This window comes from Protopterus annectens, chromosome 14.part0 (genome assembly GCF_019279795.1).
Source record: "Protopterus annectens isolate FY-2018-M chromosome 14.part0, PAN1.0, whole genome shotgun sequence".
Lineage (NCBI taxonomy): Eukaryota > Metazoa > Chordata > Ceratodontiformes > Protopteridae > Protopterus > Protopterus annectens.
Genome location: NC_056748.1, coordinates 749,156,943 through 749,174,182, shown reverse-complemented (window position 1 = coordinate 749,174,182; position 17,240 = coordinate 749,156,943).

Genomic DNA, 17,240 nt, shown 5'->3' with positions numbered 1-17,240 from the left:
CAGAGCCTCTTCTGCTTTCATACACATATTCACTCACACACGCAGACAGCATAAACACACAAACACTTTTTTGTTTCATTATTTACACTTGCTAAACAGCAAACGTGCTGCTCAACAAGTGTAAAATATCTGCTCATTCACCCAGGCATACCTCTCAACTGTACAGATTTTCGCAGACTGTGCAGATTTTTGCCTCATATTTTTGATCCATTTTTCATAAAATTGTGGTTTTCTGGAAAATTAGTGGTAAATCATTGAAGACTAAAGTTAGTTAAGAATGACAGCCATTTGAGTTTAAGACTGCATACCTTCAATAAATTCACAGTAAAGCAAAACCTGTTATTCTATCACCTTTCTAAGTCTGTAAGTGCAATATAAAAAAAAATGTCCCTGTTTTTGGGCCTTTAGCTCACTTTTATTAATGGCTTTGTCCAGATTTCTTGCTGTAAGAAGTTGAGAGGTATGGTTCGATCTCTGTCTTACTTATTCTCATACAGTGTCACACACAAGCTTTTTTTCTTTTCTGCTGTGAAGCGGCGGACCCGTCTTGCCGCGGGTATTATTTGTATATTAACACCCTTCTAGAGAAGGTTCCTTTTTCTCCAGTCAGGTTGCCAACATACTGCTGCCTATTCCCTAAATACAATAATGCCCATTAGCGTTACACTCTATTAAATCCACAATTAAATTATCAGCACAAGGCACTGTCCTCTTGATGCAGTTCCTACAGAGTGCGAGGCCTCCTCCGAAATCCTGTGAAATATTAAGGCGCCTACGATGGGTTTTAAATAAGCTCAAGTTGTTGCCTGGTAAGTGAATTGGAATGTTAATTTGGTAACAAGGACAGATGGCTGTATGCATGGACCAGTAAGAGACGATAGAAACTAACAGCTGACTAAAAAAAGAAACCGGTGATGGGGTTATATAACGGTGTTAAGTTACTAGGGTTTAGCACCTCTCTATTTATGGAATAGGACAGCTTTTACCTGGATTTGTGTTCCGAGAAAACATGAAATGTGACAGCTGTCCAGAGAATTGTTGGAGAAAATATACATTTCTCATTAGTTTCATGATGACACAATTATTTCTAACTGAAACAAATTCTGCCTATGTGTGGCTGCAGACCCAATTAAAATTTGAAACTGACCAGCAGACAACTAATGGCTGCCAATACCACTATGATGTATCACCTTACATTTTCTTGTCAGTTTTAGGGGCCCCCTTCCTTGCAGGGCCCTCTCCAGTCGAAGGGTACAGATGGCGCTCACTACGTCTCTGGGTATGACAAGCAGCTCACTATGTATGTACACTTGCTTAATGAAATCGATCACCAACTGGCAGCTTGATGAGCCACACAGATGCCTTCAGGTCATGGGCTGGCCTCCTTAGTTCATTCCTTCAAAGATCTGCCACAGGTCTGGATTAGCTCCACTCCTCCCCACTTAGGACAGGCATGCCCATCCTCCCTGCCAGCTCCATCAAGCACCCAATTCACTAATGAAACTAGGGTCACCTTGGCAGTGGTCTGGGCTTTATCTCTATGTCACCAGGCTGGCTGAAGGATGCATATAATAACTTTGATCTTTTTCAATTGACATGTCAAGGTACAGCTCTTTAAATCAAATACATAGAGTAAAGGAAAAAAAGAAATATTTCTACACAAAGTAGTTGTCCATTATATGTGTATGTGTGTGCATGTGTATTTTGTCGAGTGTACATTTGGTTGACAAATACTGGTGGTGGGGTATAATGGCAAACATACAAATAACCAAATGGTAAAAAAGTGTCAATAGTATGTTTAATCGAAACAGATAATTGGGGTTTGGAGCATGTGAGAGTATTTGCGCATGTTGTTAGAGTGTTAGGATTAGTGTCAGGGATAGGTTTTGTGCAAGTGTGTGTGTGTGTGTGTGTGTGTGTGTGTGTGTGTGTGTGTGTGTGTGTGTGTGTGTGTGTGTGTGTGTGTGTGTGTGTGTGTGTGTGTGTGTGTGTGTGTTTTAGAGTTACGGTCAGGGTTAGTTAAGGGGATAAATGTACCATTGGTGTTTGGGCATGTTTGTGTGCCCAAGTCTCTCTTGTGAAGTGGCAGTGGTATGGGAAGTTTTTTTAAGGTAAGGTATAGGGTTTAGGGTTAGGGGAAGGATTAGGGTTAGTGCACATTACTAAAGTGGAGCAGGGGGGAGCTGGAAATTTATTGAGCCATCCCTAAACATAGCTAGGTATTTTCTAAATCATAATGTAGTGGTGTACACCCAGTACTTCTAACAGATATGCACTCTGTCATTACAGTTTACTCAGAGCTGGTCAGTGAGGCAAATAGCTGCTATCATCAGTCTGAGCTACTACTCTAAATGAGAAGGAAAGCATGCAGATTTCCTGTTTCAAAAATGTGCTGGGTAGGTCATTAAACACAAGTTACAGAATTTCATTAACAGCTTCCAAGTGTCACGTCTGGCATTTCACTTTCAATATTTCCAAACTCTGTGTGTCTAATGCAACACACTTTTAGCTGTGCTTGGCAGTAGGTCAAAATGGAAAATAACTAATATGCTGCCTGGAACAAAGTTCCCAAAACTGGAAGATGCTGACTTGCCTAATAAGATTAAAGATGTATATGGAAAAGTTTGAATGGTTTGATGAACTACCATGTGCATTTCAGTTCAGCAGAGAGCAACTAAAAAAACAAATACTGCAGAGACAGAAATAAACAGAGAGGTAATGAAGTTGTTTGTCTTTTGGCTTTTTCCTGGTTAGGGGTCGCCACAGCAGAACTCTGGTCCGCTAATGATTGGCAATAGATTTTCACGAACGCCGAGGTGCCAGCTCGACATCCAACCTTCAATGAAGGCACGCCCATTTACACGTCTTTCGAATGCCCACCCAACCACGGGGAGGACATGCAGACTCCACACAGAAGGCACTCCTCTCACTCTAGACGAGAATCGAACAGAAGAACCTCTTGCTGTGAGGCCACAATGCTACCGCTGCACCAACATGGATTGAAGTCCATAACAAAAAGAACAGCAGGCATCATGGAGTCCTCCTGTTCTCCAGAGGGAAAAACAGAGCCTTTGAACATGCTTGAACCAAGAGCAGAGGAACCAGCAAATTAAAAGTCATACAGTATGTAGACCATAGCTCTTAAACTCTTAGCACAGAATAGCTGGACAAAGTGAAAAATAATTGGGGTGGGAATTCCCAAAAATAGGGTCAGTTTTTAAATATTGCTCTTATAGACTTAGAGAGTTGCTAGAAAAAAAGGTCTTGTGTTAGCTTGCATTTTTCTGAAGGATATGAAGTCTGAAACTCAAATGCCTGGCATTATCTAGTGAATTCAGACTTCACTGATTTGCCACACAAATTCAGAGAACCACAAATTTTATGAGGAACAGACCAAAAATATGAGGGAAAAATCCAGACACTCTGAAAATCTGGACAGTTGAGGGGTATGATGTAGACTTTGATGCATGCTAAAGGCTGCAGAGTCACTTACAGCTTTCCTTTGTTCTGACATCTGCAGTGAAAGTTTCTGATAGCTATCAAAACTGAAGTTTAAAGACCAAAAAAATAAATGTACATACAAGTATCATAGTTTAGAACTACTAAATAAGCAGAAATACCTTCACACATATACAACAAAATACAGCTAGCCTAGTAGCCTCACTTTTAAATATAGGGGACCTTGGATGTAAGAAAATATTGTTAATTGAAGTAGTGGACAGAGATAAAAATACTATCCACTGTGATGGCGTTTTGAAAGTTTTAACAGGCTTATAGCACAGATTTGTTGGAAATAAACGGACAGAAAATGGAAAGAGATAGCAAGTGACCACTGTAACATCCTGTAAAAGGTTAGCAAGTGACCAGTGTAACATCAGAAAATAAATGTACATACAGGTGTCATAGTTTAGAACTACTAAATAAGCTGAAATGCCTCCACATATACACTGCAAACTACAGCTAGCCTCACTTTTAAATATAGGGGACCTTGGACCCCTTCTTGAGGTAGGATGTAAGAAAATATTGCTCATTGAAGTAGTGAGCAGAGATAAAAAGAACACTGTGGATGGTCTTTTGAATGTAGTAGCAGGCTTATAGCACAGAGTTGTTGGACACAGTTTATTCTGAAGTAAAAGAATAGAAAATGGGAAAGAAAGGGAAAGAGATAGCAAGTGACCAGTGTAACATCATGTAAAAGGATAGAAAATGGGGAAAAAAGGAAAAAGATAGCAAGTGACCAGTGTAACATCATGTAAAAGGATAGAAAATGGGAAAAAAAGGAAAAAGATAGCAAGTGACCAGTGTAACATCATGTAAAAGGATAGAAAATGGGGAAAAAAGGAAAAAGATAGCAAGTGACCAGTGTAACATCATGTAAAAGGATAGAAAATGGGGAAAAAAGGAAAAAGATAGCAAGTGACCAGTGAAACATCATGTAAAAGGATAGAAAATGGGGAAAAAAAGATAGCAAGTGACCAGTGTAACATCATGTAAAAGGATAGAAAATGGGGAAAAAAGGAAAAAGATAGCAAGTGACCAGTGTAACATCATTTAAAATGATAGAAAGTGGGGAAAAGGGAAAAGGATAGCAAGTGACCAGTGTAACATCATGTAAAAGGATAGAAAATGGGGAAAAAAGGAAAAAGATAGCAAGTGACCAGTATAACATCGTGTAAAAGGATAGAAAATGCGGAAAAAAACGAAAAAGATAGCAAGTGACCAGTGTAACATCATGTAAAATGATAGAAAATGGGAAAAAAAGGAAAAAGATAGCAAGTGACCAATGTAACATCATGTAAAAGGATAGAAAATGGGGAAAAAAGGAAAAAGATAGCAAGTGACCAGTGTAACATCATGTAAAAGGATAGAAAATGGGAAAAAAGGAAAAAGATAGCAAGTGACCAGTCTAACATCATGTAAAATGATAGAAAATGGAGAAAAAAAGGAAAATTATAGCAAGTGACCAGTGTAACATCATGTAAAAGGATAGAAAATGGAGAAAAAAGGAAAAATATAGCAAGTGACCAGTGTAACATCATGTAAAAGAATAAAAAATGGGAAAAAAAGGAAAAAGATAGCAAGTGACCAATGTAACATCATGTAAAAGGATAGAAAATGGGAAAAAAAGGAAAAAGATAGCAAGTGACCAATGTAACATCATGTAAAAGGCTAGAAAATGGGAAAAAAGGGAAAAGATAGCAAGTGACCAGTGTAACATCATGTAAAAGGATAGAAAATGGGAAAAAAGGAAAAAGATAGCAAGTGACCAGTGTAACATCATGTAAAAGGATAGAAAATGGGGAAAAAAGGAAAAAGATAGCAAGTGACCAATGTAACATCATGTAAAAGGATAGAAAATGGGAAAAAAAGAGAAAAGATAGCAAGTGACCAGTGTAACATCATGTAAAAGGATAGAAAATGGGGAAAAAAGGAAAAAGATAGCAAGTGACCAGTGTAACATCATGTAAAAGGATAGAAAATGGGGAAAAAAGGAAAAAGATAGCAAGTGACCAGTGTAACATCATGTAAAAGGATAGAAAATGGGGAAAAAAGGAAAAAGATAACAAGTGACCAGTGTAACATCATGTAAAAGGATAGAAAATGGGGAAAAAAGGAAAAAGATAACAAGTGACCAGTGTAACATCATGTAAAAGGATAGAAAATGGGGAAAAAAGGAAAAAGATTGCAAGTGACCAGTGTAACATCATGTAAAAGGATAGAAAATGGGGAAAAGGGAAAAAGATAACAAGTGACCAGTGTAACATCATGTAAAAGGATAGAAAATGGGAAAAAAAGGAAAAAGATAGCAAGTGACCAATGTAACATCATGTAAAATGATAGAAAGTGGGGAAAAGGGAAAAAGATAGCAAGTGACCAGTGTAACATCATGTAAAAGGATAGAAAATGGGGAAAAAGGAAAAAGATAACAAGTGACCAGTGTAACATCATGTAAAAAGGATAGAAAATGGGAAAAAAAGGAAAAAGATAGCAAGTGACCAATGTAACATCATGTAAAATTATAGAAAATGGGGAAAAGGGAAAAAGACAGCAAGTGTCCAGTGTAACATCATGTAAAAGGATAGAAAATGGGGAAAAAAGGAAAAAGATAACAAGTGACCAATGTAACATCATGTAAAAGGATAGAAAATGGGGAAAAAGGAAAAAGATAGCAAGTGACCAGTGTAACATCATGTAAAAAGGAAAGAAAATGGGGAAAAAGGAAAAAGATAACAAGTGACCAGTGTAACATCATGTAAAAGGATAGAAAATGCGAAAAAAAGGAAAAAGATAGCAAGTGACCAGTGTAACATCATGTAAAAGGATAGAAAATAGGAAAAAAAAGGAAAAAGAAAGCAAGTGACCAGTGTAACATCATGTAAAAGGATAGAAAATGGGGAAAAAAGGAAAAAGATAGCAAGTGACCAATGTAACATCATGTAAAAGGATAGAAAATGGGGAAAAAGGAAAAAGATAGCAAGTGACCAGTGTAACATCATGTAAAAGGATAGAAAATGGGAAAAAAAGGAAAAAGATAGCAAGTGACCAGTGTAACATCATGTAAAATGATAGAAAGTGGGGAAAAGGGAAAAAGATAGCAAGTGACCAGTGTAACATCATGTAAAAGGATAGAAAATGGGGAAAAAGGAAAAAGATAACAAGTGACCAGTGTAACATCATGTAAAAGGATAGAAAATGGGAAAAGGGAAAAAGATAGCAAGTGACCAGTATAACATCATGTAAAAGGATAGAAAATGGGGAAAAAGGAAAAAGATAGCAAGTGACCAATGTAACATTATGTAAAATGATAGAAAATGGGGGAAAAGGAAAAAGACAGCAAGTGACCACTGTAACATCCTGTAAAAGGTTAGAAAATGGGAAAAAAAGGAAAAAGATAACAAGTGACCAGTGTAACATCATGTAAAAGGATAGAAAATGGGAAAAAAAGGAAAAAGATAACAAGTGACCAGTGTAACATCATGTAAAAGGATAGAAAATGGGAAAAAAGGAAAAAGATAGCAAGTGACCAGTGTAACATCTAACATCTGGTTTTAAAGATTAGGGGTTGTTAGAACAAATTCTGTCCTTCCTTTGTTGACAACTGATTAAATTAGAAAACTGGATTATATGAGCTCATTCTTATAATGAAATAAATGTTTTATTATCTAGAATGAGACACTGCAGAAGTCTCTGTTTATATCCTTTTTTCTCTATGTCCCTGACCTTTAAAACGAGTTGCAAATTGAGCATATTCACAGCATCATTATACTGAAACTCCTGATATGTTAGACACATAGGTTTCATTCTTCTACAAAAATTGCACTGAGATTTTTAGATAACACCTAGCCTTTCAAGTTTTTGTGTATATAATTGTATCCTCGTGGTGATTCATAAACTATCAACACTGTACTCTACTGAAAGAGGGCAGACAGATTTTGTACTTCTGCCATATGGGAACCACAGTTAACTGTGCTATTTGCAGTTGAGGCAAATGGAAACATTCTGGCCTACTTCACATAGAAATTATTTCCAGTCAACCAGAAGAAAAGAAAAAACACAGGAAACTGCTACATCACCATAAAAATAACACTAAAAAGTGTAATGTATACTGGGAATGAAAATGGAATGAGTTCAAACAAGCATTCTGAATGAAAAACTGCAAAGCTGGAGCACTTAAGGACGCAATAGCATAAATTAAATGAGAGAAGGTGGGATGTAAGATTAGGAAAAGCTGTAAATTAGAGCCTCTCTTTGTCACCATTGTTGCTTATGAACCTCACCTGCAACAGATACACAAATATCCTTCCTTGCAGCTAATGTGAGAACATTTAGTTTCAGTCTATTAAAGGTCAACAGAATGATTTCAAGCTTTTAAGAAGTTGGATCATTGCACGAGATATATTATTTCCTTTTAGGGGATCATTTCCAAATATTTTAGTCTACCTAAACGGTGTGTGCTTTGAATTTTTTTCTTCTTGCCAAGTAACAATCTATATCACTCTTACAATCAAAACTGTCTGGAAATTTTCAGACTGCCCTACTTGTTTTTCTCACTCTAAAATCTGAATAAACCCATCTCATCACTTTCTCTACACAGACAGCGGAAGGGCGTTTGTATTTTGTAAGGCAAACATTGTTATATTGTAGGGTGGTAGTGAATGCGTAACTTTGTAGCTTGCTACACATACAAAACTCTAGAACTGTATGTGCATTTCATATATGCTGACTTGCTTAACTGCAGTGTTCCAAATGTCTAAGCATTTTGTTAAACAACTGGGGGTAAATTTTGTATTTTTTGCTCAAAACATTTGATGGGAGGCTTCAGCTAAAAGAAAGGAGCTAGAGTATTATAAACAATGGTTCAGCACAAGTGGGAGTGAGTGCTCAGAAGAATGCATAACTCTGCAGATGATCCATATTATCTGTGCAAAATGAGAGCTTGGAGTATAAGTTATCTTGTGTTCATTTACTTATACATTTAGTTTTCAAATAATTAGGTAAACATTTAATAAACTACTATGAGGCTGCTATTGTTAGCTGCAGCCTATATTACATGCCCCAGGACAGCTCATCAAAGAATCTATATTCGGTCCTTTCAAATCAAAGCACACTCACTAATTAACATTGAAAGTCGCTGTTACTAATATGTCATCACACAACTGCACAAATCATTCCCTCAATTAAGTAGCCACACCCATCACACCCAAATAGCAGAAAAAAAAAAAAAACAAAGTATTCATAGGTGGGCCAGATACATCTCCCTGCCATTTGTATACACTAACTCTATGACTTTATGTATATGAGGAAAGGAAACCAGTCGATGCTGTGTATTACCAATAGTTTCCTCTGTTGAGTTGTTGCATAATCTGCACTTTGGACAGTTATATATAAACTCAGCCTCGAGAACCACTAGTACTTAATAAACAATACCTTCAATGAGTGGGACTCGGTTACTAACAATTCAGTGACTGGTCTCATGGTAGTGTGGACACTTCCTGCATTATATGACTATAACTCCAGAAATGTGCTATCAACAGATTATTGTACTGTTTATGAACCTTTTAAGCATGTAAAGCTACTTACTTATTTGTATATTTATTTGATCAGCAAATGGATCATTTGTTCCTTCTGACAGAGCAACATCCATACCATTCATTCCCCTTGGTGGCAAAAGTCAGGCAATAGGGAGCAGGTCGTTCTGCCAGGTCATGCTGACCTCTCATTCCTTACCTCCCTTTCACAGCTGTGACTCCACAAGTGGTGCTGCCTGGAAATGTGTGTGTAGGCCTCCATGCATCTCTAAATTTCCAGCTTACCCCGCTGCTCAGAGTCATCTTGACCCAAATGGTGCAAGGTTTTCTCTTACATTCCAGTGCTGGTACATAGCATAAGGTCAAATTGCCTCCCTTCTCCAGGATGGGTGAGCCAGTAACTGCATTTCACCTCTTCCCACCTCGGCCAGCTTTTCTAATTCTCCACACTGCCATTCAAACATAGGCCAGCTGTGGAATAGTGCTTTATCTCTCTATACCACGGATCTGGAATTATCTAAAGTTAAATGTTAATATAACAGATCTGATCCTAAATAAATATTTCTGTGCTGCATAAGAACACTTTTAGTTTATGGGCCTACAAGGATAACTAATTAAAAATAGATGAATTTTCATGAGTGTCAAAATCTGGTGGAATTACTCCAAAGAATTGATAATAGTTAAGACTGGAAGAATATGTCAGAGAATAGCTTCATTTTTTATATAGATCAACTACATCTGCACAATGTTATACCTGTGAGATATAGTTCTTTCTGTTTCTAAATGCTTTAGGCTAAAAACAAAATATCAGTATGAAAAGTATAATTATGATTTGGAATTGAAAGATATGCTCTGACAGGTATGTTAAATGATGTACATAAAATACATAATCCTGACTGACACAAGGTGCTGAATACAGATGACAATTAATCAGATATAACACATGCAAGTTACTGAATCTATTTCTGAAATACAAATAAAAACAAACCAGATGCAATAAATATAAGTAATTAAAATAATGTATGAAACACAGCTGACAACAAATCAGAGAAATCTGACTTTCACTGGTTGTGGCCTTCCTCTACACCCCAAAGAACGCAAGACAAACTTAACATTTACTTGGAGGGGTTCTCCAAAATAATAAACTCGGAAATGGTATATTAATAATGGTGGCTTCATTATCAACTTACTAAGTCCTATAAAGCAGATTATAACTGACCTGCTCTCAAATCTGGGCCTAGCCCAGCTTTTTCAGGAACCCATTAGACCAAACGTCAAATCTGGTAATCACTTTCTGTTGGATCTTGTAATAACCAACATCCCCTCAGATATATCCTCCATCATAAGATTGGGAGGGTGGCTTAATGGCTAAGGTGTTTGCCTTACAAACAAAAGGTGCAGGGTTTGAGTCTCACAAGGGATAATTGGCTAGGCTTAAAATGGCTCACAAGGGCAGTTAACTTAGTACTAAACTATGAACTATGAACCTATGAATCTCAGTCCTACCTCCTCCTCACTCAGTGCCACTGTATAATAGCCTTCTTTATGAATATTCATGTTAATAAACCACCACCAAAGCTGAACTCATTTTACACCAAAGCAAACTGAAACATTACAGTTCTCATGCCAGACATAGATACCATTAACTGGTCTCCCATTGCTGACAGCACAGACTGATTAGCAGCTGCTGCCTTTCTGTCTACCAGTCTCCTGTAACTTCAATTCAAACACTTTCCCAAAATTTCAGACTCATTAAATCAAATCAAAATCACTGGATCACCAAAGCGCTACAAGCTCTGTTCTATCTCAGAAACTATGCTTGGAATACAAGAAAAGTATGTCCATACTATGTCCACCCAATGGAAACAGGCCATTACTAAACCCATATTCAGAGACCCAAAGTCATCAGGAATCAACAGCTTTAGAACACTATCTATAGTACACACTCTGAGGGGGGAAATACTTGAAAACTCACCTACTCAGAAGTATGAAAATACCTACATGAATATCCTATCCTATCTATAAACCAACATGATTTTTAGTCTGAAAGAAGCAAGACAACAGCCCTTTATGTACTTACTGGTGTTCTGTCATGATCCCCCACATAATACTTGTTCCTTCACTCTGCCCTGTCCTTTGCTTCTCAGTTCATTTATCCTTCTCACCCCATCCTTCTCAACATCTTTCTAACCTACTACTCACTTTCTCCTAACCTACTCTATGTCCAGCGCCCATCATTCCATCCATTGTCTTCATTGCTTCTGTCCTCCTCTCCCCTTTACATCTCAGCTGCCAGTCACCCTCATTATATTTTCATCTGACTTTATTACATTTCACTTCTCTGACTTTCTGAAGTTTCCCTGCATTATCCACACTAAAGGTCAGCATTGCTGGTTACATCAAAAGCAATGCTCATTATTCAGGGGTCTGCATGTCAAGAGAAGCCCTTGTCATATTTTTTCAAAGCATGCATCATTTCCCTTTCCCCCTTTGTTTCTTTCCTTCTTTCATTTATTGATTTTTGCATTCTGCTGTGGAATGTGAACCCTGTTGACCTTTAACTTGAGATTTAACACAAATGAACAGGTTTAAATGTGTGAAACTATTTGATGAATAAGGAGAGGTTATAGAATGCGAAACTTATAAAACAAGCTGCCAAGCGGTGGCTAACTCAGTATGTAGACACAGTTTTTTCTTTACTTTTTTTGTGTAAGATTGTTGGTCTTGGAATGTTCCCATGGATAAGCCCCTGTATCACCAAGATGATTCTGTCAGTCTGTTAAAGTGACGTTGAGCATCTCTTTGTTGGGGTTTTGGGGGTTGTCTGATGATAATACTGTCTTGTAATGTGTAATAGACCAGCATGTGAAAAAGATGGGGCAAGCCTGAAAGGAGAAGAAAAGTGCTTGTGGAACTTTACCAATTTAATAATCTGAGAATTCTCACTGCACATGGTTAGCAATTAATAGTTAATTGGCCGAATGTTTAAAGTCTTCTTCATGCTTCCATGCTTCTATTTGTTTTCACGTATTGTAGCTGCATTCTCCCTGCACACTGAAGTCTCAAAATTCCTTTCCCTTCATTTCTTTGAGTGAATACATATCTCAGCTATGTAGGAAGTCCCTTTTCTGTTTTGTCCTCCAAGCTGTTGACTATTGCTGTCAGTGAACACATGGCTTTTTGCTGTGTTTCTCTGAATTGCAGGTCCTTTAGATTAAAGCGTGAGATAACTTGCACTAGAATAAGTCTGTGTTGTTTTGATGGGACTAAATTCAATGCAAGTGAATGGGACTGGAGCAGCATGATAAATACTTTTTACCAGGATGCAATAATGGCTACTGCATTGCTATCCTTTCACGTGTAAAAATCCTATTAGGATCAAGCTTACCAAGTCCGATTAAATCACTTTATTTTATCAAGGCTGACAAGATGATAGTTAGGATAGGAATTCAACAGTAGGAGATCTTGTTAACTGCTATTTTACACAGTTTTGGTCCATTTCAGAAACTGCACAACACTTTTTAAATGGCCTATATTACCAAGTTTTTCTTCACCCTTTTGCTAAAGAAAGTCCATATGAAAATGTGCACCTTGAAATACAGACACAGACACACATACAGACACACACACACACGCGCGCGCACACACACACACACACACACACACACACACACACACACACACACATAGATATATAGGTATAAATGTAGATGTAGACATAGATATAGATATATGTTGATAGCTATATCTGTCCATAGCTATATAGATAGATAGTAGATATAGATATAGAAATATCCCTCTCTCTCTCTCTCTACATATATATATATATATATATATATATATATGTGTGTGTGTGTGTGTGTATTAAAAACATGGGTTGGCTGCTGAGTTTCTCTGCAGTATTTCCATTACTGATGATCTGATCATACTGGACAGTTAGCCCTGATAACAGACTAATACTATCCCCATGTGTGATGGTCAGTTAGCCTTCATAACAACCTGGTACTGCAGCCTTACCTGACTTAAAATCAAGTCTAGTTTACTGGCTTTATAGATTTGCAGGGTTGCTTTTTTCTAACATTCATTCTAGTGCAACCTTTAATTCCATTTTCCTTGCAATTTATGGAAAAAGTCATGGATTGTTTCACTTTTTCCAATATTAGTTTAAATAGTTATTGGAGATGGCACCAGCTTGAAACATTTGCTTAAAGTGCAAGGCACATGCACTCAGTTTTTACCTATGAACCTAGATAAATATTCTGCCTTTCAATTCTTTGTGTGTTTGCAAATACAATTTCACAGACTGCTGATCATTTGTTTTGCTGTTACATCCTGATTATTGTGCATTTGTCTCATTGTTCTTCTGCAATTAACCCACACTGGTTCACTAATGTACTTTATTGTTTGTACGTGCATCACAGAATGTTAACAACATTTTATGCATTGCATATATATTTATATTTTATGTCTCTCAGGTCCCCTTTGAAAATGGGCTCTGTCCAGGAGGGTTAACCCAAACAAAAAAGTTAAAAAAATAGTGCAGGGCATTGACAAAGGCAATTTAACCATGGCTGCATTTATCAAGCTTTCAAAGGCCTTTGATCTAGTCAGTCACTGCCTACTCACCAATGCACTATTCCAGGCTGGAATAGGCATTCAAGCCCTACTTTAGTTTATAGACTACCTCTCCAGCACATCTCTACAGTCCATACCAGATACTCTATATCAAACTCAGCCAGCCCAGAAAAAGGTGTCTCACCAGGATCCATTCTATTCCTACATTCTCTTCTCCTTATTTGTAAACAGACCCTCATGGACCTCCCACATCTCCCCATAATACTCTCTGCAGATGAGATAGTAATCTACAGGACTTCCAGTAAGGCAACCCTCAAGAAAGCAGCAGATCTGCACTGCTCCACAGCTTGGACTGAATTGAAATCCGTAGACTGATGTAAAGAAAACAAAAGCCCCATTTATAAGGTAGCGACTGAATGTCTACCAAAGATGAAAGAAAACTAAAAGGTGGGATAACTACAGTGGAAGCAATATCTGAAGTGCCCAATGCCAACATGGATCAGGAGACCCAGATGATGATTAAAGCTGTTTGGAGAGAGAGAGAGAGATATGTGACATAAAGCAAGTATTGCAGGACAAGCTCTGCAGCCAGGAGGAGAAATTAAATGAAGTACTGATTAATCTAAAGAATCACTACACAATAATGCAAAACATAACTGAAGAACCTCATAGTATGACTTGATGCAAGCAAAACTAGACTGGTCTAGGTAGACTTCAAACAAATGGATCTTGAAAATAGGTACAGGAGGAAAAACATAAAATTGGTTGGAGTTTCAGAGAAGTTAGAAGGGACAGACTGAAAAGGAAATACAAGATTTGATGCAGCAGGGGACCCTGATATCAGCTGAAGAAATAAAGACACATTGGACTGCATGGCAGCCAGGAAGGGAAGGTGCGGGAATACTGAGTCCAATAATAATCAGGCTGCAATTATATGAACTCAGAGAATGAATATTAACTAGGATAAGGAAGCCTGGCAAAATCTATATGCAGCTGAGCAGAGGGTGTATATTGACCAGGATGTTTCATTTCAGGCCCACAGGAAAAAGAGGGCATTTACTGAAATTATTAAACTATGCAAGTTGCAGGGACTGAAATGAAATATGCTGTATTTAGCCAGTCTAATAATATTTATGCATGGTCATTCCTATACATTTCCAGAACCAAAAGGAATAATTAAAAAACTCCAATGACCTGAGAACCACAGAGGAGTGTCCAAAGTGAGAAGAAGAGAACAGATAGGAGAGCAAAATGAACTGATGCAAATCAGTGAGATGAGTGGCCCAATTGGAAAAGCAGTGACTCCATGAACTGGTGAGATGGCTGGCCCAGTTGGGAAAGCAGTGACTCCATATTAAATATTATTTAAATGAAAACAGAATCTAAAAGAAAAATTACAAATCATTCAAGCTGTGAGGAGAAGAGTAGAGTGACAACTTGGAAATGTTCAAGAACATGAAAGTGAAGGAGACTGTGAAAGAATCAGTCCTAAAAGGCGAATCATGGGCCCAAACATGGTTTATAGATATGGTGCATTTCTCTTTGTGGAACTGTTTTTTTCTCTTCTCTACCTCAAAGCAACAGAAAAGGACAGATAGACTACTGCACCTAAAGATTTAAAGATGTTACTCTCAGACACCATACAGGTCAGGCAATACTAAGTACAAGTTGTGTATGTGACTTAAGGTTGATCTGTTGTAAATTATTTGTTTTTCTGTTGTAAATGTTTTGTTTTTTTCCTGCACAAAACTGTTCTTATATTTACAGTTAAGAATGCTGGACATTAGACCAAAATAAAGGGGGTCCAAAGATTTAAAGACTATTTATTAGAAATAACCATTTCTCAAAACAGATAGATTTGAACCCCTTTCATGCTATTTTAGCAGAGCATAAGGCATAACTATGTAAAGTTAAGTGGAAGTTAGTGGACAGTACCTGCTAATAGCTGCTTCTTTTACACCAGCGAGACAGGAAAATTATAATAATGATGAGCAAATATGACAGATAAGAGTTAAAAGTATTAAAAAGTACTGAAGCAGGGGGAAAATTACAATGTGAGATATATGTCCCAAGAGCCAACCATAAGAATGCCCCAGAGGAATATACACCAACTAAACAATATATAAAGTAGGAATGAACACCACTGAAGAACACTAATATAAAGATGAATGCACACACACTTTAGGCTGGGTTAGCATAAGTACAGGGACCATAAAGCAAAGACTGTATAAGAAGGTATAATGTGAAGACCCATGTAAGTTGTGAGGAAATTATCCACAGACCCATAGAAGATGAAAATCATCAGGCAACAGAAGTGAGACAGGGTTTTTAAGTACCATGTGCTAATAATATAGAATCCAAGAAGGAGCCCCAAAGGGGTAAAATGAAGTACAAGGTGAGGACAGTGAACATGAATGAATGGGAGATAAAAGAAAAGAAAGGTGTGGAGCAAGTGGGATTAACCCTAGCTGCTGAATGTCACTGTTAATTAAGGACAGGTATAGGATGGAGGTGGAAGAGGATACACTGGCTCTAAGACATGAATGGACTTCTGTAAATATGTACATATTTATGATAAGAGGGGGTTCTAGGGCAGGGAAAACTCTAAAGATAGTAATGTGAGGCTACAACATAGATACATTTACATTTCAAGTAGAGCCAAGACAAAGGGGTGGGGGGAAATGCAGTGAGAGACAAGAAGAGTGAAGGAGTAGGATGCAGCATGCATGAGAGGACAGAAGGAAGGTGAGTGAAGATACAGGACTACAAAGAATGAAAGTATACCCTGAGTGGACAAAAAGAGATACAGAAGAGTGAAAGAGGGAATGAATATTGCAACTCCTCCTATTCTACGGTTTTGTTAAAGAAATAATTTAATCAAGACAGTGCTATATCTAACAGAGGCAAGAGCCTGAAATTTAAAGGGAGGTTTGAGGAAATGAGGAAGACCCCAAACTGTGGACAGCAAAGTAAAAGGAGGTGAAGTTGTAATATATATAAAAGACATACACACCTTTAGGTTGGTCAAACAGTATGATGCACAGGAAATACTCCAGGTGCAGTTAACAGTTGATAAGACCCCAATTCAAATCATAGCTAGCTACAGGCCTCCAACTCTGACTCAAGATGCCCACTCCACCTATCTGGACCTCTTTGAATCTATCAAGATTCAACCCTTTACCCTGATCCTGGGCGACTTTAACTATCCAAGCATAGACTGGAAGAAATACTCATGCCAAAATACAAATGCCCAGTGATTCCTTGAGTTCATCAATGCAATTGCCTTGGACCAGTTGGTTGACACCCCCATAAGAGGTGAAAATATCTTGGACTTGGTATAAACCAACATGAGTAACCACTGCAGCATCCCTACAGTGTCATCATCCCTGGTAAGATCTGACCACAAAGCAGTCACTTTCTAAGTCACCATCTCCCCCAACCCACCCCCCCAGCTGGGGGTCAAACAAAAAAACTTCTCCAAGGCTGATTACAACCTCCTGAGGGAAGGTATAAACAGCTTCACAGCCACCTTCCCCTCCACAGGAGCTGGAACATTTGTCCAAACTTACACCAAAGTACTATATGAGCATTTATATAGCTGCATGGAATCAGGAATACCAGACAGGATAAAATCAT